We start from the raw sequence: 25,256 nt of genomic DNA, 5'->3' as shown, positions 1-25,256 counted from the left end.
ATTTGTGTAATGGGGTTCCACACCTATTGCTCTTGGTCGGTTAATACAAGGACGGTTAATGCTATTTTTCGATGCCACTGGAGTTGTAGTCCGATGATGTCCCATATTTGCTCGACTAGAGGCAGATCTGGTGATCGAGCAGGCCAAGGCAACTTCTCGACGCTTTGTAGAGAATATTGGGTTACAACAACGGTATGTGCGAGAGCGATATCCTGTTGGAAAACACCCCCAGGAATGCTGTTCGTGAATGGTGGTACAAGAGATCGAATCACCAGATTGACGTACAAATTTGCATCCAGGGTGCGTGGTATAGCCACGAGATTGCTCCTGCTGTCATAAGAAATCACACCTCAGATAGTGTCTCCAGGAGCAGCTCCAGTGTGTTTAACAAGCAGACAGGTTGATTGCAGACTCTCTGCTAGTCTCCTCCTAACCGCATGCGGCCATCATTGGCACCGAGGCAGAAGCGGCTTTCATCAGATTCCTTCACCCTGTTCACCAACGAGTTGACACCACTTAAGTCGCAAATGGCGGTGATTTGGTGCTGGAGAAATGCACGGTGCAGAGCGCCTAGATCGGAGCTGTCCTTGCAGTAATCCATTTATAACAGTTGATCGCGTCAATGTAGTGCCAACTGCAGATCAAATTGCTACTGCGGATGCAGAGCGGTGAGCTAGAGTCATACGCCGAACACGACTGTCTTCGCTGTCAGTAGTGCCACGTGACTGACGGAAGCCCTGTCTTCTTGAGACCAATCAGGGTCGATCCAGAAAATAAAGTCGATAGTTGCCAACCGCAAGGTGGAATGAGTATAACATCTTTGAGTAGGAGGATATTTGATGGTTAAGAGAGCTGGGCGCTCGCAGCAAAAAAACTCGGTAGTCACAGATAGGTGCCCGGAGGAAGCAGACGTGTGGTGACAGCTTTAAGGCAGGATTCGCGCTACGCATTTTTCAGGTTGTACACTGGGCAAACTTTACCACTTTAATGGGAGGATCTATAAAATGATGCCGGCCGCGGTGGTCTAGCGGTTAAGGCGCTCAGTCCGGACCCGCGCGACTGCTACGGTCGCAGGTTCGAATCCTGCCTCGGGAATGGATGTGTATAATGTCCTTAGGTTAGTTAGGTTTAAGTAGTTCTAAGTTCTAGGGGACTGATGGCCATAGCTGTTAAGTCCCATAGTGCTCAGAGCCATTTCAACCATTTTTTTTTATAAAATGATTTCAAAATGGTTTTTGTTAGATAACGTTCACAGTTAGGATTTGTATGTCCAAGTTTTGATGCAATAAGCGTTTTGTATTTTTTTTTGTAAGAGTGATTCGTGCTGCAAAAATGTTGGAAATGTATTTTAACTATATATACAAAAAAAAAAAATGGTTCAAATTGCGCTGAGCACATTGGGACTTAACATCTGAGGTCATCAGTCCCCTAGAACTTAGAACTACTTAAACCTAATTAACCTAAGGACATCACACACATCCATGGCCGAGGCAGGATTCGAACCTGCGACCGTAGTGGTCGCGGAGTTCCAGACTGCAGCGCCTAGAACCGCTCGGCCACCACGGCCGGCAATTATATATACAGGGAGTTACAAAAAGGTACCGCCGAAATTTCAGGAAACGTTCCTCACACACAAATAAAGAAAAGATGTTATATGGACATGTGCCCGGAATCGCTTAATTTCCATGTTAGAGCTCATTTTAGTTTCGTCAGTATGTACTGTCCTTCCTCGATTCACCGCCATGATTTCATACGGGATACTCTACCTGTGCTGCTAGAACATGTGCCTTTACAAGTACGACACAACATGTGGCTCATGCACGGTGGAGCCCCTGCACATTTCAGTCGAAGTGTTCGTACGTTTCGTAACAACAGCTTCGGTGACCGATGGACTGGTAAAGGCGGACCAATTCCATGGCATCCACGCTCTCCTGACCTCAACCATCTTGACTTTCATTTATGGGGACATTTGAAAGCTCTTGTCTTCGCAACCCTGGTACCAAATGTAGAGACTCTTCGTTCTCGTACTGTGGATGGCTGTGATACAATACACCATTCTCCAGTGCTGCGACGTAGGTTGGGTGCATGTATCCTCGCTAACGGAGGACAAAGTGTTCTGTTGCTGTGTGTTTCCATTCCATGATTAATGTGATATGAAGAGAAGTAATAAAATGAGTTCTAACATGGAAAGTTTGGCCATACCGTTCTGTAACACCCTGTATATTGAGATCAACATTGTGTTTAAATCTAACAGCCTGAACTTGTATTGAATATGAAAATGAGTAATAAAGTAAAGTTGCCCACCAAATGAAAGAACGTAAAGAAAATGAGGCCTCTATGCAACATATATGTGCTGTTCATGATTTGAAATCGATTTTGGTATAGCTAAAGTTATCAGAAACATGAAAGAAGGTTGTATACATGGAAGAACCCTGGAAATGCTAAAAGGTATCTGATATATTATATAATGGTAAGACAGAGCTTTAGGAACCAGGTTTCAAATTGTAAGACATTTCCAGGGGCAGATGTGGACTCTGACCACAATCTATTGGTTATGACCTGTAGATTAAAACTGAAGGAACTGCAAAAAAAGTGGGAATTTAGGGAGATTGGACCTGGATAAACTGACTAAACCAGAGGTTGTACAGAGTTTCAGGGAGAGCATAAGAAAACAATTGACAGGAATGGGAGAAAGAAATATAGTAGAAGAACAATGGGTAGCTTTGAGGGATGAAGCAGTGAAGGCAACAGAGGATCAAGTAGGTAAAAAGATGAGGACTAGTAGAAATCCTTGGGTAACAGAAGGAATATTAAATTTAATTGATGAAAGGAGAAAATATAAAAATGCAATAAATGAAGCAGGCAAAAATGAATACAAACGTCTCAAAAATGAGTTCGACAAGAAGTGCAAAATGGCTAAGCAGGGATGGCTAGAGGACAAATGTAAGGATGTAGAGGCTTATCTCATGAGGGGTAAGATAGATACTGCCAACAGGAAAATTAAAGAGACCTTTGGAGAAAAGAGAACCACTTGCATGAATATCAAGAGCTCAGTTAGAAACGCAAAGAAGGGAAAGCAGAAAGGTGGAAGGCGTATATAGAGGGTCTATACAAGGGCGATGTGCTTGAGGATAATATTATGGAAATGGAAGAGGATGTAGATGAAGATGAAATGGGAGATACGATACTGCGTGAAGAGTTTGACAGAGAGTAGACAACATTCCATTGGAACTACTGACGGCCTTGGGAGAGCCAGTCCTGACAAAACTGTACCATCTGGTGAGCAAGATGTATGGAACAGGCGAAATACCCTCAGAGTTCAAGAAGAATATAATAATTCCAATCCCAAAGAAAACAGGTGTTGACAGATGTGCAAATTACCGAAAAATCAGTTTAATAAGCCATAGCTGCAAAATACTAACACGAATTCTTTACAGGCGAATGGAAAAACTAGTAGAAGCCGACCTCGGGGAAGATCAGTTTGGATTCCGTAGAAATACTGGAATACGTGAGGCAAAACTGACCTTACGACGTATCTTAGAAGAAAGATCAAGGAAAGGCAAACCTACGTTTCTAGCATTTGTAGACTTAGACAATGCTTTTGACAATGTTGACTGGAATACTCTCTTTCAAATTCTAAAGGTGGCAGGGGTAAAATACAGGGAGCGAAAGGCTATTTACCATTTTGTACAGAAACCAGATGCCAGTTACAAGAGTCGAGGGGCATGAAAGGGAGGCAGTGGTTGGGAAGGGAGTGAGACAGGGTTGTAGCCTCTCCCCGATGTTATTCAATCTGTATATTGAGCAAACAGTAAAGAAAAAAAGAAAAGTTCCGAGTAGGTATTAAAATCCATGGAAAAGAAATAAAAACTTTGAGTTCGTCGATGACATAGTAATTCTGTGAGAGACAGAAAAGGATTTGGAAGAGCAGTTGAACGGAACGGACAGTGTCTTGAAAGAAGGGTATAAGATGAACATCAACAAAAGCAAAACGAGGATAATGGAATGTAGTCGAATTAAATCGGGTGATGCTGCGGGAATTAGATTAGGAAATGAGACACTTAAAGTAGTAAAGGAGTTGCGCTGTTTGGGGAGCAAAATGACTGATGATTGTCGAAGTGGAGAGGATATAAAATGTAGACTGGCAATGGCAAGGAAAGCTTTTCTGAAGAAGAGAAATTTGTTAACATCGAGTATATATTTAAGTGTCAGGAAGTCGTTTCTGAAAGTATTTGTATGGAAGTGAAACATGGACGATAAATAGTTTAGACAAGAAGAGTATAGAAGCTTTCGAAATGTGGTGCTACAGAAGAATGCTGAAGATTAGATGGGTAGATCAGATAACTAATGAGGAGGTATTGAATAGAATTGGGGAGAAGAGGAGTTCGTGGCATAACTTGACTAGTATAAGGGATTGGTTGGTGGGACATTTTCTGAGGCATCAAGGGATCACCAATTTAGTACTGGAAGGCAACGTAGAGGGTAAAAATCGTGGAGGGAGACCAAGAGATGAATACACAAAGCAGATACAGAAGAATGTAGGCTGCAGCACATACTGGGAGATGAAGAAGCTTGCACAGGATAGAGTAGCATGGAGAGCTGCATCAAACTAGTCTCAGGATTGAAGACCACAACAACAACAACAACCTATTTCGGCAACGTACCACGTAAAGTAGAACCAATAGGAAGAAAGAACGCTCGCTACGTCTCGAGCAGAAAGCAGGACAACAGAATCCCCATGAAAGCATTTGAAGGAACTCTCCAGGCAACAAGACCATGTGGCCGACCTCGTGCAAGGTGGGACAGTGACACAGAGAGGGACATCGCGGCATTGGGAATTTCCGCAGGGTGGAGAGAGGCTGCGAGAGATAGAAGGCGGTGGAAGCAGATCGTTGATGCAGCTCGTGGTCTACAGTGCCTGTGATCGCTGAGAAGAGAGAGACAAATTATCCAGTCACGTAACCCGTTATGGGCAAAAATCACCAAGAACGGAGGGAAATAATTTCTTTTCTGTTTGTCAGCAAGCCGCCCTCTGGCATGTTAGCGTTCTTTGTACACTTATGGCAGTATTCCTTACTAAACTGGAATTATTTTATTCCTGTTTTCAATCATATTTCTTAACACTCCTGTTCTCTGAGAATTTCAGGTTATTTTACTTCAGGTATTTTTGTTGTATAGAAACATGTGTAAAGTGGACGGTAGTCAGAAACTAGCAGTAGTGACAAAAAAAAAAAAAAAAAAAAAAGGAAAGCCAGTTACACCCTATCCTTGAACTTTCTGCGCGTAAACGTCATCAAAACCTTATGTTCTCAATGGAAGAAGAGGAATTTTATCGGGAGTGATGTGATAATACTATCTTAGTATAATCTAACATTTTACATAGAACACTTGAGAACAGAGATTAACAGCAAAGGATTTTTTTCACCTATCCTTACTTCGTAGAAACGTTAAAATCAGCACGTCTCGTTTTAATGCCTTTGCTTTTTTTGTGACTCATGTTAATTATCGCAAGGTCGCTTCTACCTTTTAAGCTGAAGGCGTTAATTCTGAGCTTCTGCAAAGCGATGGGTATAAAAGCGGTTAGTATAAATTTCTGAACTTATTAGCGGAACGACGTGACCCCAGCATAAAGTCGATTGGAATCTGCAGCAACACGCATGTCCGAGCACAAAGCGACCCTCGCGGCAATTATTTTAGCTTATATGTTAAACCCTTTGTTCCCGCTTTGATTCGGCAGAAAGTCACTCTCTGCTCTTCATTATATAAAGAGAACCGACAACCGTAGGTCGTGTGGGTCGTACGAGGAATCTGAGTATTGCCGCACGAGTGTGGAAAAGTTGTCGAGTTGCTCCCAGCAGATATTCATTTACGAGACACACGTAAATAAAATCGGGTTGTTTTCAGTAATTAATTGGATGCCAGAAGCTAAACTAATTGCATAAAATTTCCTCGTGACAAAGATTTAAAGAGGGAATTAATAATCGTCGCTGCATACGCAGAATCTAACTACATCACATGATTTTCACTGTGTTATTAAATTATTATTACGAACCTTCAAAGGGAGCTCAGGGTTTATTGATTTATCTCGCATTTTGTTTTTCTGCCTGGGGCCCCGAAAAGTTGCCATTCTATAACTGCAACGTTATCAAAGTTCTCGTTGTAAGTTTGAAATACAGATTAAACAATAAATCTAGGAACAATATATAAAATTAGGTAATATGTTGAATTGTTTCGTCTTCTCTGAAGACACAGTTAGTGCAACGCAATATTTCCGAGATGAGCTCACTTTCCGCGAAAATCTTACAGAAAATGGAATCATAACAACTTGCAAAAATACTTTCTTTCCTGAAATAATTTGTGTAAGATTTTCGAGGCTAAAATGAGTAAGAATTCACGTCCAATGAAAGAAATTCTACAAGGATTAAATTAATTATCGCGCAAATAGGCAGATTTAAACTGTTTAGGATAAGTCAGCGTTTGAATTAGCTTAGGACCAAATACATCGAAATCTTAATTATCTCTGTTGTTGCTGTTGTGACCTCTGATTTCAGTCAATAAAAAGCAAAACACGGGAACAATGATGCGATAAAATATTTACTGAAGAATCCAAATTGCTGAATGTAAGTTGATAACTAGTTTCTATATTGTCAGCATCCTCTGATAATGACAATGAAAAATGTATACGATGATTCCATGTCGTTTCACGTAGCGTTATTCAAAATTATTTGGACACTTTCAAGGGATCGTAATAAAAGTATGTAAGATAAGGTATTAAATGACTATATGTACGAAAACACTAACTCAGGAAATTTCTTACATCATGCTCACAAATGTTCAGTGGCTCAAAAACATGGCTCTGAGCACTATGCGACTTACCATCTGAGGTCATTAGTCCCCTAGAACTTAGAACTACTTAAACCTAACTGACCTAAGGACATCACACACATCCATGCCCGAGGCAGGATTCGAACTTGCGACCGTAGCAGTCGCGCGGTTCCGGACTGAAGAGCCTAGAACCGCTCGGCTACCGCGGCCGGCAAATGTTGAGTGTGTGAACCGTAAGTCACACTGCGCAATTCGATGCACTCTCGCCCCAAAGCGTCCGCATCGATCTCCGTCACCGCTGTCCTGTACGTGCTTGTAAGTCAGCGATGCTTTGGGAGAGTGGAGATGTGAGAAGAGGGTCGTTGCAGTAACCCACCCCACATGTAAAAGTGACCCAGTGGCAGGCCCGGTGAACGTCGGGGCCATGCCACCAACTGGAGACTGCCAGTCGATACACATCCGATCTATCGACGTAGTAGCGCAGTATCCGTAAACTCCTGGCAGGCGAACACATCTCTATTGAAGAATGAAATTGTCACTGTCGTCTTACAGTTGATGCATGAACCACGCAAAACGTCTTCTCCAAAGTTTTGCATCACATCGGTTTCGAGAGTTCCGGAACCTGTACAGAAAATAGGAATAGAGATCAACACAAACAACATTTCCGCCGTTTTTATTGCTCATAAAAACCATAAATTGCATGTTGAACCACCATACAGCGAGACCTTTAGAGGTGGTGGTTCAGAGTGCTGTACACACCGGTACACATCAGTAGCACGTCATCTTGCATTGATGCATGCCTGTATAGGTCTTGGCATACTATTCACAAGTTCAGTAAAGCACTGTTGGTCCAGACTGACCCACTCCTCAACGGAGATTCGCCGTAGATCCCTCACAGTGGTTGGTGACTCACTTCATCCACAAACCGCCCTTTTCAATCTATCCATGTTCGATTGGGTTCAAGTCTAGAGAACATGCTGGCCACTCCAGTCGAGCGATGTCGTTATCCTGAAGGAAGTCATTCACAAGATGTGCACTATGGGAGGGTGACTTGTCGTCCATGAAGACGAATGCCTCGCCTATATGCTGCCGATATGGTTGCACTTATCGGTCATAGGATGGTATTCACATATCATACAGCCGTTACGGAGCCTTCCATGACCACTAGCGACGTACCTCGGCCCCCATAATGCCACCCCAAATAACAGGGAACCTCCACCTTGTTGCACTCGCTGGATAGTGTGTCTAGGGCGTTCAACCTGACCGGATTGACTCCATACACATCTCCGACGATTCAATGGTTGAAGGCTTATGCGAAGAGAACGTGATGTCAATCTTTAGCGGTCCATTCGGCATGTTTTTTGGCCCATCTGTACCAACCTGCATGGTGTCGTGGTTGCAAAGATGGACCTCGCCATGGACGTCGGGAGTGAAGTTGCCCATCATGCAGCCTCTTGCGCAGAGTTTGAGTCGTAACACGGCGTCCTGTGGCTGCACGAAAAGCATTATTGAACATGGTGGCGTTGCTGTCAGGGTTCCTCCGATCCATAATCCGTAGGTAGTGGTGATCCACTTCAGTAGTAGAACTTGGGCGGCCTGAGCAGGCATGTCATTAACAGTCTCTGTCTCTCTGTACCTCCACCATGTCCGAACAACATCGCTTTGGTTCACTCCGAGATGGCTGGACACTTCCCTTGTTGAGAGCCCTTCCTGGCACAACTTAACAATCCGGACACGATCGAACCACGATATTGACCGTCTAGGCATGGTTAAACTACAGACAACACGAGCCGCCTACCTTCTTCTTGGTTGAATGACTGGAAAAGATCTGCTGTCGGACCCCCTCCGTCTAATAGGCGCTGCTCATGCATGGTTGTTTACATCTTTGGGCGGTTTAGTGACATTTCCGAACAGTCAGAGGGACTGTGTCTGTGGTAGAATATGCACAGTCAACGTCTATCTTCAGGATTTCTGGTGTCCTGTTGCCAACTATGTGGAAGGTGTAGTATACCGTTAGCAAAACCTGCTCTGTTGATGGTGAGGATGGAGCGGTCTGCTGCCTGTCCAATTTCTGGAACAGTTCTGTTAAAACAACTTTGATTTTGGTGTCCGGCCACCTGTGACCAGTCACCAACCCTTTGTACTTCTCCCTGCCCTCTACTGTTCCTTCATCTTCGGAATCAAATCAAAGTCACAAGGACTTAAGTCCGTGGAGTATGGTCGATGGTACAGTACTTCCCAGTTCTATCGACCGAACAGAGCAGCCACAGCTTGCGCTGTATACACCAGCGCATTGTCATGTAAAATTATGGGTGGGTTTAGCAGAAAGTGTCGCAGCTTCTTTCGCAAAACTGGTCGCAGGTGATGTTCCAAAAGCGAACAGTAGTACTGTGCCTTCACGGTCTGTTGTGGAGGAACGTAATGCGTTAGGATAACACCATCACAGTCGTACACGAGAATCACCTTAACTTTCACCATACTGGCGCTCTGACGCACTTTCGACTTTCGTGGCGACCCATAATGACCCCATTCGTTGGAGTGGCGTTTCAGTTTTGGCTTCGTGGCATACGCTTCAGAACTGTTCCAGAGATTCGACAGGCAGTAGACCACTGCATTCGCACCATCAACGGAACAGGCTCTGCTAACGGTGTACTACGCCTTCCACATAGCTGGCAACGGGTTCTTCTCAACGCTGGGGACTGCTTTGAAGGAAAGTAACAGGACAAAAAAACATGTAACTCTTTTGTATCGGTTGTGAATAAATAGTTGCCACTATTTAAGTTCGAACCCTCGTATATATAGAGTGCTTTCCATATAGTTCCTGACGTATTCAGTGTATCCAGATTTCCCTACGCTTTTTGGTGTCCCATATGTCTCTCAAAATATTCCGCTCCTCCTTCTCCAGCTGTATACAAGGTCTCTTGCCGAGTGTTATCTTTTCTGTATGCCTCAGACAGGATCACACTCGGCAAGACAGCTTGTATACAGCTGGAGAAGGAGGAGCGGAAAATTCTGAGAGACATATGGGGCACCAAAAATATAGGGATATCTGGATACACAGAACACTACAGGAACTGTATGAAAATATTGAACTCATATCGAGCAAGATACGGAAGAGGAGGTTACGATTTGATGGGCACATTATGAGGATGGACGAGGAGAGGTTGACTAAGAAGATATGGAATGCAACATGTCATACGGGAAACAACTGGGTGAAGGAACTCAGAGATGACTGTAAGGCTGTATGAATAAAAGAAAGGAATCTGCAGGCAATAGTACAGGGCAAGGAGAAGTATAAAGGGTTGGTGGATGATCACAGGTAGCGGGACACCAAAATCAAAGTTGTCTCAACAGAAGAAGAAAGAAACAGAAGAAACGAAAGAATGAAGAGGTATTGGGAAGAAAGAAGACGTACTAAACAAGCCACACGTGATCCTGAAGGGTCCTAACGAAGCAGAAGAAGAAGAAGCGTGGTATCCAAAATTAAAAGAAAAAAAACAGAAATTTTGGAAGGTTTTATCTATTGTATTGTATGGAACCAGGGACATAGAAACGACGGATAGGCTTCGTCCCCGCCCTAGCCGTCAATGGTTCACAACCTCACAACAGGCTATAACCCCATTCTCCCTGCTGCTCGCAAGTCTTGATGAGTGGTTGGTGAATGTTGACTTGATGCAACCCATCTACCGGCCGACGTGGCAGAGCGGTTCTAGGCGCTTCAGTCCTGAACCGCGCCACCGTACGGTCGCAGGTTCGAATCCTGCCTCGGGCATGAATGTGTGTGATGTCCTTAGGTTAGTTAGGTTTAAGTAATTCTAGATTTTAGGGGACTGATGACCTCAGATGTTAAGTCCCATAGTGCTCAGAGCCATTTGAACCATTCTTGCAACCCATCTCCGCAGTGCATCCAGACATGCTCTATGAGATTCAAATCGGAAGAGCAAGCAGGCAACGCCATGCATGCAATATCTTCCGTTTCCAAGAAAACATCAACAGCACATGCTCTATGAAGTCTAGCATTATTGTACATCAATACAAAGTCTGGGCCCAAGACCTCGTCACGGTACCTGACAGCAGTTAAACTTTACCGATTCACCCGTACAATTTCATGAAGAGCTGTTAGAGTGATCAGCATAATTGCTGCCCACACTGTTAGGGATCCTCCTCGATATCGATTTCTTTCCACAATGCTTGAGTCCCGAAATCGTGTTCCACTTTCCCTCCAGATGCGAATCCGTCGAGAACCACTCTCCAGACTAAATCGGGACTTATCTGTGAGAAGAACACTGGACCACTTTTCGATCGTCCAGGTGGCATATTGACGACTCCACTCAACTATTCACCGTAATTTTGTAATCTGTCAAGTCTTCGTTGACATTCTGCAAGCACCTACGAATATTTGCTATGATCTGGTTTTCCGCCAGAAGAAACTCAATAACAGCTCTCTACTTGGAACTCACCTCCGATACAGAAGACATATTTAAGGCTAAGTATAGCGTCGCCATGTATCGAAAATTCATGAAACTGTTGGGGTTGAAGCGGGAATATTCCACGATGCCCCACAGCAAATTCCACATTTTTTTCAAGAGAACTTGACTGAGGAAAAAAGTCTTGCATTTCTTATTGCACGTCCCTCGTACATAATTAGAGAACTTGCACTAATTCATTTTGACAGGATTGGAGACAAAAAGGAGACATGGAATATTCAAAGTAATGATCCCAGTATTCATCTGAAATGTTTTAAAAAATTACACCGACGGAAATAGAAATTGTTATATCATGAACACAGACGGAACGTTACCCAATTGACATTACAGTATTCCAGTGCCTATGGTATACTTAGAAATTGCATTACTATGCGGTATAATTGTCAATATTTTCCAGACAGAAAGGAAGTAATTTCTACAGAAGAAGAATGATCGTAAGTATATGGTGGCTGCTGGACATATCTCAACTCACTGGATGTTGTTGCTGGCTTCTGTACTGAAATTCAATGTTGGCAGCACGCTACGATGTGGTGTTGTAGAAACAGAGTTTCTCCATCAGAAGATGGTAGGTGGCGATCAACGAAAGCATTCAGCAGGTGAAGTCCGTCATTTTGAGTACATCGTCGGCTAGTTCACAGTCCGTGCTAAAACATCTAGGATACAGATTCACTGCAGTATTGTAATCATGGATTTAAATGGTTTTACTGTGAATCTCATCCATCCCAATGACCGACTCATGAAGAGAGCTGGAGAGTTGGGGTACTTAAACAGAGCTAGCGTGGGGTAATGACGCAGTGCTCTGTTCGTAATGACTCGATGCGTCCTCTGAAATATTCACTTAACAGTCTGCTAATTGCTGTGTGAATCCCTCAACATGTGCTGTAGTGAAAGACATAGTTTGCTGAAGAATGTCTTCCGAGCTGATGAATACGCTTGTCTCGCCTCCTTTGGTTTTCTGTGGCAGTCCCCTTTCTGCTCTATGCATATCCACGTTTGGTGTCATAATATGTCGATGACCTGGCCCACATGAGACATACTGGCTCGCTTCCGGCTTCCTCCTCTGTCTGTGACATTAATTGAGTTTGTTTGTGGCAATGAGGATCAGTAGTAATAAATTTTTTATGATTTATATTCCTTACTATTCTGTGTCTTAACAAAATGTTCTGTAAGTCACAACATTCTGTCGTAATTACTGAAATGGACTACGCGATATTTTCTGCAGAACACTTCCTCGTCTTTACAAACCCAGATCAAGGTCTATTAAAAGTTGTTAAACTTTCCATAGTGTTGAATGTTAACCATACAATACCTTTATGAAACGAAGCTTACTTCATCATTATTTTAAATAATATTGTCTAGGGGTATCACCTAGGACTAGTAATCAAAACGTCTTGGATCCCGGATTCGAAAACGGTCACTGTTTAGATTATGAATAAAAATCACCAGCAACGGCGGCCGATGCCTCCACTTATAAAGAGTCGCCTTCGTTCTACCAACAGTCTTACCAAAGAGGTTGGAAGAGCAGATGGAGTTTTTGGCCAACCTCTTGCTCTTGGGGTGTATAACTGCTTTAAAAGGAGAAAAAATCAGCAATGATCAAAGATATGATGACGCAACAGGGAACTACTGCATTAAAGAGACACAGTTTGTGTCCGTACGGAATGTGGCCTGTAATTGAAAATAGTGATGATCTCTCCATTTTCAAAATATTTCGGATTAGTCCCCCGTTCAGATCTTCGGGTGGGGACTCCACAGAAATGGACAATCATGAGGAAACAATTCAACAACCCACCAAAAGATAACATAGTACGAGGATGAGCGCGTAATATCATAACTTTGAACATGATAGGGAGGTTAGAATATAAAAAAAGGAAAATGCCGAGGTTCCACGGTCAGTGAACTGAAAACAAGGGTTTCCGGGCAGATGAATATAGGGGAGTATCAACAGCAGCAGAAAATGTCACAACGGGAGTGAGAGTCGTTATGAATAGGAAAGCAAAACAGAGAGTGAGTTACTGCAAAAAATTCAGTGATCGTGTTGTTCTCACGACAATAGCTAGCAAATCAACTCCAACATCAATAATTCAGTTATACATACCGACTCCGCAGGCAGAAGATGTAGAGAGAACTGAAGATTGCAAGAGCTGACAAGGGTGTGAATTATCGCACAGTCAGCTTAACAGCTCATGCATCCAAGTTGCTGACAAGAGTAATATAAAAAGGAATGGACAAGAACATTCAGGTTCTGTTAGATGACTATCGATTGGTCTTTCAGAATCGTAAAGGCACCAGAGAGTCAGCTCTGACATTTTGATAATGGAAACAACATTAAAAATAAATCAAGACACGTTTGCAGGACGTGTCGACCTGGAAATAGCGTTCGACAATGTAAAATGGTGGAAGACGTTCGAAATTCTCAGCAAAATAGGCGTAAGCTGAGGGGAAAGACGGTTAATGTACAATATGTACAAGAACCAAGAGGGAAAGTAAGACTGGAAGACCAAGAACGAATTGCTCGGACTAGAAAGTGTGTAAATGTTCAAATGTGTGAGATCGTATGGGACTTAACTGCTAAGGTCATCAGTCCCTAAGCTTACACACTACTTAACCTAAGGACAAACAAACACACCCATGCCCGAAGAGGACTCGAACCTCCGCCGGGACCAGCCGCACAGACCATGACTGCAGCGCCTTAGAAAGTGTGTAAGACTGCGACCAGGGATACAGTTTTTCGCCCCTTCTTTCCATCTATACATTGAGGAAGTAATAATGGAAATAAAATAGAAGTTCAAGAGTGTAATTAAAATTCAACATGAAAGAATGTAAATGATTGATTCGCTGGTGACATTACTATCTTAAGTGAAAGTCAAGAAGAATTACAAGACATGTTGACTGGAAAGAGGCAACGGCCTTGCCACAGTGGATACACCGGTTCCCGTGAGATCACCGAAGTTAAGCGCTGTCGGGCGTGGCCAGCACTTGGATGGGTGACCATCCAACTGCCATGTGCTGTTGCCATTTTTCGGTGTGCACTCAGCCTCGTGATGCCCATTGAGGAGCTACTCGACCGAATAGTAGCGGCTCCGGTCAAAGAAAACCATCGTAACGACTGGGAGAGCGGTGTGCTGACCACACGCCCATCCTATCCGCATCCTCAACTGAGGATGATACGGCGGTGGGATGGTCCAGATAGGTCGCTTGCGGCCTGAAGACGGAGTGATTTTGAATGAAAAGAACAGCCAAATGAGTACATAATAAGGATTGAAGGTAAATCGAAGAAAGACGCAAGTAATAAGAAGCAAAATTGAGGTCACAGAGAAACTTATCAAAGTTGGAGACCACAAAGTAGCCGAAGTTACGGAATTCTGTTACGCGAAAAGCCTGCTAGTATCAAACATCGGCCTTAATCTTAGGAAGAAATTTCCTAAAATGTACTTATGAAGCACAAACTTGTATGGTAGTTAATCAAGGATTGTGGGAAAATCGGAAAGAAGAGAATCGAAGCGTTTGAGCTGTGGTACTATAGAAGGATATTGAAAATTAGGTTGACCAATACGATACGGGATGATGAAGTTATCCACAGAACTAGCGAAGAAATGAACCTACTGAAAACATTGACAAGAAGAAGGAATAATGTGGCAGTGACAGCGGTGGAGAGGGGGGGGGGGGGGAGGGAAGGGAAGGGAAAAGGGAAGGGTGCTAACACATCCACATTCAAGATATCATAGCGAGTAGCAGACGCTCAAAACTGTATAGGAAGATAGAGAATGGACTAAATTGAGGAAATAACTGGGGATATAGGGTGCAATTGCTAATCTGAGACGAAGATATTAGCACAAAAGAGAAAAACCAGTCAGAAGACTGATGAATCAAAAAACAAATAAGTACCACATTCCTCAGCTTAGTAAATGTTGCAGTGAGTACTGTTTCTGTAAATGTTTCCAATAGAGTCGTCGATAGCATCTCTGATTTCAAATTAGACATTATTTATATGGAATGCGGCACATACGTGCTCCGTCCGTGATGTGAAAATTACAATGGATGTAGTGTTCTAGAACTGTCCGTAAGTCGCTCTGTGCCATCTATTTGCTATTTCAGAAATGTCTTCTGTTAATGTAAACGAAACAGGAGTGACTCAGATATAAGGCAGCTGTCAGTTCGACTGAAGCACGTTGTACGTTTAATTGACTGTGTGGAAAATCACGCGCATCGTCATGTCCCCATCTTTAGCCCTTGCAGATGTCAGAAACGCATCTAGCATTGAAGCCAATGCTGCACTATGTCCATAACGGATCATGATAATAATCATTGTTATCAATCGCTTATAATGCAAAAATGGAAGAAAATAGTTGTATTGGTAGCGTTCTATAAGTATTAACGACAAAGTAATTATTGTTTGGAAATAATGCGATTTAATTTCCTAATAACCAATCGCCTATTATAAAAGTAGTCAGTCAGAAGACCTGGCAACAGACTCGTTGAACCTAAACTAAATTGATATAATAAGTTTAATAGCGTACTTACTCAACTGACTAGTTCCAAAATTACATCGCATATTAATAATGCAAACTGTGGTACAACTGTCGTGGGTTCCAGAACCATAAAAGTTTCCCTTGAGTATTTTTCCCAGTTAACACAAAGTTCGAATTATGTTGTCGGAATTATTTTCACTTCACCCGACAATAAACGTCTCTGATCACTTCCTCAGACGTAATGTATTTTAAACGTGCTTCAAGAGTCTTTAAATAATCTTATTAACGAATTTTGCAGTCGCGTACCACTTTTTCATCGACTAGCCCGATCGCGATAACTGAAGGTAGAGAGCTCAATAATAAGTTACATGTACTTTTATATGTATTAAAAAACAAACGCGCCCCTATATCTTTCTGTTCCACTTGGTCTTTGCCACTTTGCTTTTTATTACTTTTCATTATATTGCTTCCTAGTAATACTCAGCAGTTATTAAAGTTTCGTATTACTATCCCCTTTTTAATTCTTCCCGATTTTAATTAATATGATGCTAATTGACAAGCCTGCCCGCAAAGTACCGTTATAAGGATGACGAAATATCTTGTTTTACCCATACAACTGTAACCCAAACGTATAAACTGAATTAGTATATCTAATATACACTCCTGGAAATGGAAAAAAGAACACATTGACACCGGTGTGTCAGACCCACCATACTTGCTCCGGACACTGAGAGAGGGCTGTACAAGCAATGATCACACGCACGGCACAGCCGACACACCAGGAACCGCGGTGTTGGCCGTCGAATGGCGCTAGCTGCGCAGCATTTGTGCACCGCCGCCGTCAGTGTCAGCCAGTTTGCCGTGGCATACGGAGCTCCATCGCAGTCTTTAACACTGGTAGCATGCCGGACCGCAGTGACTCACGGATGCACGCCAAGACCGTAGGATCCTACGCAGTGCCGTAGGGGACCGCACCGACACTTCCCAGCAAATTAGGGACACTGTTGCTCCTGGGGTATCGGCGAGGACCATTCGCAACCGTCTCCATGAAGCTGGGCTACGGTCCCGCACACCGTTAGGCCGTCTTCCGCTCACGTTCCCAACATCGTGCAGCCCACCTCCAGTGGTGTCGCGAATGGAGGGACGAATGGAGACGTGTCGTCTTCAGCGATGAGAGTCGCTTCTGCCTTGGTACCAATGATGGTCGTATTCGTGTTTGGCGCCGTGCAGGTGAGCGCCACAATCAGGACTGCATACGACCGAGGCACACAGGGCCAACACCCGGCATCATGGTGTGGGGAGCGATCTCCTACACTGGCCGTACACCTCTGGTGATCGTCGAGGGGACACTGAATAGTGCACGGTACATCCAAACCGTCATCGAACCCATCGTTCTACCATTCCTAGACCGGCAAGGGAACTTGCTGTTCCAACAGGACAATGCACGTCCGCATGTATCCCGTGCCACCCAACGTGCTCTAGAAGGTGTAAGTCAACTACCCTGGCCAGCAAGATCTCCGGATCTGTCCCCCATTGAGCATGTTTGGGACTGGATGAAGCGTCGTCTCACGCGGTCTGCACGTCCAGCACGAACGCTGGTCCAATTGAGGCGCCAGGTGGAAATGGCATGGCAAGCCGCTCCACAGGACTACATCCAGCATCCCTACGATCGTCTCCATGGGAGAATAGCAGCCTGCATTGCTGCGAAAGGTGGATATACACTGTACTAGGGCCGACATTGTGCATGCTCTGTTGCCTGTGTCTATGTGCCTGTGGTTCTCTCAGTGTGATCATGTGATGTATCTGACCCCAAGAATGTGTCAATAAAGTTTCCCCTTCCTGGGACAATGAATTCACGGTGTTCTTATTTCAATTTCCAAGAGTGTATTAATCATAATATTAGACAGACCACAACTTCGGAAATATTAAAGATTATCAAAATATAAAACCAGGCCTGCAATCGGCGTTAAGTTTTCTTTAAGTGATACTAGACATATCAGTCCGCAATTGTTTTAAATTTCGAAAAAATAAATTTTCATTCACTATGATGGCAGAAAGGGTATAAGAATAATAATGGACTGAAGTAAGTTTACCACATTCCGAGAAATTTCGTATGCAAAGGAAATCTGTTTGAAGCTAATATTAAGTTAAAATAGTGCCACACTTCAGGCAGCTTAATTTTATTATGAAGTACACATTTATACTTCGATTTTGTAACCTCAAGCCCATTGAAGTGTTTGAGAGAGGGGTATCCGAATTTGATTTTTAAAGAGTCACTAGAAGGCAGTTCAGACTGAACTGATGTTGTGATAGGTCGTGTAGATCTACACTTTTACTTTCTGTGAACGCCATCAAAATGTAGGTTGGCAACAGTTCGAAAACATATCCTGCTAAATTGTTTTATGAATTGTTTTACGTAATAAATATTATGATACGAAGTGATGCTTTGTCTTACCAGTATACACAGGGTACAAGTGAGCTCTGGAACCAGAGACATGCACCCTGTTTAATTCGTCACGTGATACTAATGAAACCTTCAAGTTGAATTTGTAACATCCTTGAGGACACACAGTTTATTTTATTGACACTAATAGTAGAAAGTGTCATAACCTGCAGATACAGCTGCGGGTATCCGTAACGACGCAGACTTTAATCCACGAAGCCAGTATTACTGTAGATGCAGACGAATGCATTGGTGGATATTCATATCGAGGCAGGCCTCGAATTTAACATCTTCAAATGGGAAAATCTTTCCCTTGAGTTTTGAGAGTTCAGTTTAGCAGGAGCGTTATGATGGTCGATCGGTATTTTAGGTTCTGACAACGCCTGCTCATTTTGAACGACAAACCCAAGTTCTGTTTCGAGATACGTATATGGATGGCTAGACAGAGTTTGCAGCTGTTGGGATTATCGAGTTGGAAGTCAGTATATACAACTTTCACCGATAAAATTCTTTCACGGCAAAAGATGTCCACGTTGTTGTGCAGAAATGGTAAGATTTTCTTGCTGTGGAACGTGGCTGCAGTCGTTGCAGGACGCAGTTGCAACTTCGGAGGATCTGAAGTTCAGTCGTGTGAGCCAGTCCCGAATGCGGGCGCATGAAGAGTTGAAACCAGTTGCAGGAATCAACGTGAATAAGCTGCTTCCTGTGCAGTACCTCGGCAACACGCGCTCCGAGATAGAGGTAAACAATTGCTTGCCAGCTCGCAGCGATACGCCGAGCAAATCCATAAAAGCTGTCGCTCCCCCGCCCAAAATTACCTCGCGTTATGCGCAAACAAGAACGATAACGAAGAGCGCCAGCCGGTATCTCCCTCGCGATATCGTCCGCTGTCTCGGCGCCCAAGTTTCACTATTACCGTAAAGAGAGCGCGTGTGTGTTGCGGTACAGTCTAACACGAGAATACAGGCGCTACCGTGAGCTGCAGGCACCGAGGGTGCTCGGGCAACAATGAAGTTTGTATCGCTAATTCTCTTCTTGAAGATATTAATCATGTCCGAATAGCACAGTGCCCTTAAAACACAAGAGACAGAATAAAACAAGTAATCGTTGTATTCTGGATATGAAGGAATATGCTCGCAGTAAACTGAGGGGTAGACATCTATCTGCTGTGCATGTGCATTTCCTCTCTGCCATCCGCTATTTTAAGAAAGTTGACGTGTTGGGCAAGGAAAGCAAGCTGCATCAGGAACTGTTCTCGATTTGAAATTGCCGTGTGCAAACTACTTAGGTGAGTTTAAGAAGCACGGAAGATATCAATTTTAAGAGCTGTGGAATGTGCTCTAACAAAAGAAGTAGTATTACAAACTCAAATTCGTTTACTGTTGTGGTTTACGAGGAATTATTTGAACCTATTAACGAGTTTAACAATTATTCAACTCCTTCTCAACTATGCCTGTTTTCCTTCAAATCCATACAGAATCAACATTTTCCGTTCTCTTGCATGTGCATGTGATCCTCCTTCACTCGCTGGTTTACACCACATCTTGTTTTGATGTCCAAATTTGACTGTGGAAGATCGGAATTTTTGAAGACATTGATGTAGGATGCAATTTCCCTCAGTCAGCTTCTTTTATTTTGTTTGCTAGAGGCATTAGGCTTTGTAAAGTGATGGTTAATTTCCTTAAGAGTATGAAAAAACCTGTAGTTTTTAATAGTATTCATATTTTCATTTTCCTGTATCGCTTATGATTAAATTTAAGAAGTAATGTGGAGTGGTGTTTCAGAAACGTCCAATTTACTTATCATGCGATTTGTTAAAAATTATTGTGGAAAAATTGTGAAGGCTTGAGTTTTTATTTATGTAAATATGCTTTTATGTATTGTAATCATACAGTTAAGTACACAACGTAAACATTTATTTTAGACAGCTAGATAGAGTAGAAACTCGAGAAACACTACTAAAAAAAGGTATTCTACATGTCTGAGGTGAGTTCAATGGCAGTGCTGCCAGTACTATGTTATGAAGAAATTTTCGAAAGTCCAAAACGTTCACCGTTATCGTACGTTAAATACAATAGCGAAATGGGATGATTGTTCCTGAACAGTGTTTCTAAAATGTTCCTGTGCAAGATAAGGATTAGCAATGTTATGTTTCGCCGAAAATGGCATAAAATTTTGAGAAATTCTGAAAAAGAAGACACAACTGCAAAACAAGTAACAGTTCAACAAACCATTAAAAACAGTAAAAGTAGTTCATAGAAGATACGTTAACTTTCTTTGCCACTCGTACTTGGAAATATCGTGACACACTCTCGTTGCTTCGGTTCAAGGACTTGGAAACTGTGGCTCCCCTTAAAGGACATGGCGGCCACTGAGTGACGCGCGTTTCCTCGGCTCGCGAGTTTTTCCGCTCATTGAAGGTGTTACAGAGAAGTGCGACAGTCCACAACGTGTGCATCTGACTAAACAAGTGTTACTTGCCGTGGTGTATTGTTCTCCGTCGATTACCACAAGTGATAAGTGATAAGTGAGTGAAAAATGGGAAGAGCACGAGTAAGCGGCAGCAGGCGAGGCTACAGGCGCGCAGGCAGCGCGGGCGCCCGGTCTCCGGCGGCAGGTGAGGCCCCGCTTCCCGACATCGGGGAGCTCGTCCGGTCCCAGGTGAGTGCGGCGCTGCACAGCAAAGACACGCTAGACGTAATCGTCCAATCCATCACGGACTCTGTGACGGCCGCGGTCATGGACAAACTGCAAGAGTCTGTCGGGCGCAACAGCACCGAAATCCAGTCTCTTAGAAAGTCCTTGGCCGCACAAGAGAAAAAAGCCGCCGAGCTAGAAGCTAAACTGTCTGCTGCCACCGATGAAATTGAGCAGTATCAGCGAAGGAACAGCTTGCGCTTGTTCGGGGTAGCTGAAAACGATCGCGAAAACACCGACGACCTGGCCATTAGCCTCGTGCGTGAGAAACTTGGCGTGCAGATCGACGTGGCCGATATTGACAGAAGCCATCGTGTTGGGCGCAGGATACCAGGCGCCACGAAACCCAGGCCTATAATAATTAAATTTGTGTCGTACCGGAAAAGAGCTGAAGTGTTTGCTCAGAAAAGAAAACTCGCCAAGAGTGGGGTTACCCTGAGGGAAGATCTGACGCGCGAAAGACTAAAAGTTTTGAACGCTGCGATCACACAGTTCGGCCTTCAAAATGTATGGACCCAGGACGGCAGGATCGTAGTCAAGACGGAAGGAGGGAGGAAAACGGTGACGAACATGTTCGAACTGAAAGACTGAGCGAAATCTCGCGAGACACAAAGTCTCATATTGTAATCTGTCTAATATAAGTTAATTTTTATTCTTTCTTTTCATGTTTTAGCTTAAATATAGCTCCGTTATTTCTATAAGTACCATAAGTACTCTATTTAAAATCAGTCAATTATTTCACATAAATATTGTTTCTTTATTTGTCTATCATAAGTGCTCATGTATACTCATATTGTCAGTTAAATGGGAATTAACATTCTCCATTAACAGGAATCTCCTTACAACCGCCTTTCTATATCTGTTATTTTCATCTTCGCCACTACTACTACTACTACTATTATCTTTTTCGTAACCACTACTGCCACTTTCCATCTTTCTTTTCGCTCCCTTCTCCGATACTTCCAGCGTGTTTTTCACCTTTAGTTCACAGACGCTTGAGTCAGTCACGACCTTGGACACCTGTAAACATGTCTTCCCCCGCGAAATCCAGCTTTTGTCCCTCTTCCGGCCAGCAGGTAAACGGAGCGCGCTCGGTCCTACAGGCGGCCACAATGGGACGGACCGGTTCCGGCGTCGGGCTCTTTGTGGCCCACGTGAACGCGCAGTCGCTAACGGCTCACTTCGACGAGTTCTGTGACCTGTTCTGCCAATCGCTGTTCCACATTATCCTCGTCTCTGAAACTTGGTTGAAACCAAACATTTCTTCCGACGCTATCCGAATCGCTGGTTACTCTCTCCTAAGGGCAGATCGTGAAACACGACGCGGGGGTGGTGTGGGTGCCTATGTTCGCTCTGATCTGACACCTACTGTACTATGCACATCGGATGCAAAGGGCGAAGGAGAAGCAGAGTTCTTGTTTTTCGAAATAAATACATCAAATCAGAAACTGCTAATTGGAGTAATCTATAAACCTCCAAACGTCGGTGCCATGTCCTCCTTTCAGTCTGCCCTGTCCTCACTCGTGACACAGTATGAACACATAATCATTATGGGCGACACAAACATCGACTTACAGTTAAAATCTCCCTCTGCCGAAAAACTAAGGCGACTGTTCCACTCCAATGATATGAGTTTAACACCGCTGGACCCAACTCACCACACGTCACACAGCCACACACTCATAGATATAATAGCAACAAAGCGACCAGATAAACTAATCCGCGCCAATCAGACATCCGCTCCGGGACTCTCTGCTCATGACGTGATATTCTTAAATTACTCAGTGCATACTACCAAAGAAAAATCTCACCTGGTAACCTACAGAAACTTAAAAAATGTTAACCATGACGCTCTTCAAAAGGATTGCTCAGACATCCCTTGGCATGATATAAGCAATGAACCGACTTTAGACGGAAAAATTCGGCAATTATGTAGCAAAATTATTGCACTGTATGATAAACATGCTCCTCAACGCACTGTCAAGGTAAAGAGAGCTCCTGCTCCATGGCTCACCACTGCATTACGCCAGTTAATGAATAAACGTGATGCTGCACACAGGGCCTTCAAGCGTAACCCAACTCCCGAGGCGTACGAAGCTTATAGGAAACTCCGAAACAGAACGAAGCAAAGCGTGAGAAATGCCAAAATCAGACATGCCCGCTCTGTCGTATGCGGCATATCAAAACCTGCTGCACTGTGGAAAAAGCTGCGCAGTTTCGGTATAGGGAAGCGAAGATATGACGCTGTTTATCAAGCGTCTGCAGAAGAATTAAACGATTTCTTCTCAACAGCTGTAATCTGCCACGCAGCGACAAATTACCAGCCCCAAGATATCAATCTCTTGAGAGACAAGTTTTTCCTAAAACATGTCACTACCGGCACAGTACACAAGGCAATTATGAGAATCTCTTCCGAGGCAGTAGGAAATGATGGAGTGAGCATTGGCATGATTAAAAACGTCGTAGCCACTATTATTCCAGTTATCACAGACATCTTCAACCTGTCTCTTGTCAGTAGTATATATCCTACTGAGTGGAAGCAAAGTTTAATCCAGCCTATACCCAAGACTGACAATCCTAAGTCGCCAGGTGACTACAGGCCGATCAGCATACTACCTGCAATATCTAAAGCCCTAGAATACATCGTCCATGAACAGCTGACGGATTACCTCAAAACTCATAACATCCATGACGAATATCAGTCAGGCTTTCGAAAGCACCATAGTACAGCAACTGCATTAATCAAAGTAACTGATGACATTAAACATGCTATGGACAGACGTGAAGCTACTATCCTAACACTGCTTGACTTTAGCAAGGCTTTTGACACAGTTGACTTCGATATATTACTAATTAAAATGAAACAGCTGAATTTCTCAATCAGCGCAATACACTGGTTCGACAGCTACCTCAAAAACAGAAGTCAACAAGTCGTTTGTGGGTCGGAAAAGTCATCATGGAAAAGCGTGCACTCTGGAGTTCCCCAAGGCTCCGTCCTTGGTCCACTACTCTTCTCACTGTATATTAATGATATTTCTTCAGTGATTCACTCCTGCAGCTACCATCTATATGCTGACGACATCCAACTGTACATAAGTGCAAGCCCCAAAAACATTGCTGGCGCAGTAGCGAGTATGAACGCAGATCTTTGCTCTGTTTCTCGATGGGCACAGAACCTAGGTCTGAAACTAAACCCCAAGAAATCCCAGGTCACACTTATATCTCATCCAAAGTTAATCAGCCGGTACTTTCGCGAAACGGTCCCTAAAATACTCCTCAATGGTACCCAACTACCATACCAAAAAACAGTAAAAGACCTTGGAATAATCTTGGATGAACACCTAAACTGGGAAGAACAAACAGTCACAGCTTGCCAGAAATCGCTCTCCTCCCTACATGCAATTCAAAAATTTAGAAAAATATTTCCAACCCATGTTAAACAAAAATTAGTCCAAACACTAGTCTTGCCTAATCTTTACTACTGCGATGTAGTTCAACACGGCACGAATAGTGAAAATTCTAGATGCCTCGAGCTAGTGATGAATGCTTGCGTCAGATACGTGTGCAATATTCGGTTGTATGATCATATCAGTCCTTCATACTCCCAGCTAGGTTGGATACGCCCACATAAGGCACGCGATCTCCACACGATGTGCTTACTTCATCGATTTCTTAGCCACTGGTGCCCTCAATACTTATCTTCTCACATTAAACATCTATCATCATTCCACAATCGCAATACCAGATCGGATACGTCTATCATCTTGGCTGTACCTTTACATAACACAAAATCTTTCTCCGTGTCATTCTCCATCTCAGCCATACGACTATGGAACGCACTCCCCTGTGATCTGCGTCTTATCCAGAACTACTCAACATTCAAGAGGGAACTCAAAACTTACATATTAGGGACGGTATAGCCACCATTGTGCCCCTAACATCTCTTTCTTTCTTCTCTCCATCACAGCTTCGAATTTTACCATTCTTTTTCTCTTCTTCAAACCTATCTACCTCTTATATATCTCTTTCACCCCATTCTATCGTCTTATGTCTCTGCTCGATGAGAATAACTCACAAGCTGCAAGAATATAACGAGAAAATTCCCAACTAACTGACATTCACAAAAGAAATGTATGTTTACTTTCATATACTTAGTCACTATTATTATTATTATTATTATTACTATTATCATTATTATTATCATTATTATCGTTGATTGTTATAATTATTTTTATTGTTATAACTATCATTGTACTACTGTTATAATCTCAATTTTTTTTTCGTTTGACATCAATACTGCATAATACGTTAAATGTTCTTAATGTTATTTAG

The 25,256-nt window shown here is 43.2% G+C and overlaps 1 pseudogene; it reads left to right on the top strand.

Moving 5' to 3' along the window:
• The first annotated feature begins 14,213 nt into the window (after nucleotides 1-14,213).
• On the top strand, nucleotides 14,214-14,330 carry LOC126285690 (5S ribosomal RNA; annotated as a pseudogene).
• The last annotated feature ends 10,926 nt before the right edge of the window (nucleotides 14,331-25,256 follow it).

This window comes from Schistocerca gregaria, chromosome 8 (genome assembly GCF_023897955.1).
Source record: "Schistocerca gregaria isolate iqSchGreg1 chromosome 8, iqSchGreg1.2, whole genome shotgun sequence".
In the NCBI taxonomy this organism is placed as follows: domain Eukaryota; kingdom Metazoa; phylum Arthropoda; class Insecta; order Orthoptera; family Acrididae; genus Schistocerca; species Schistocerca gregaria.
Note: the sequence above shows the minus strand (reverse complement) of the source record. Positions and strands in the feature narration are given on the sequence as shown.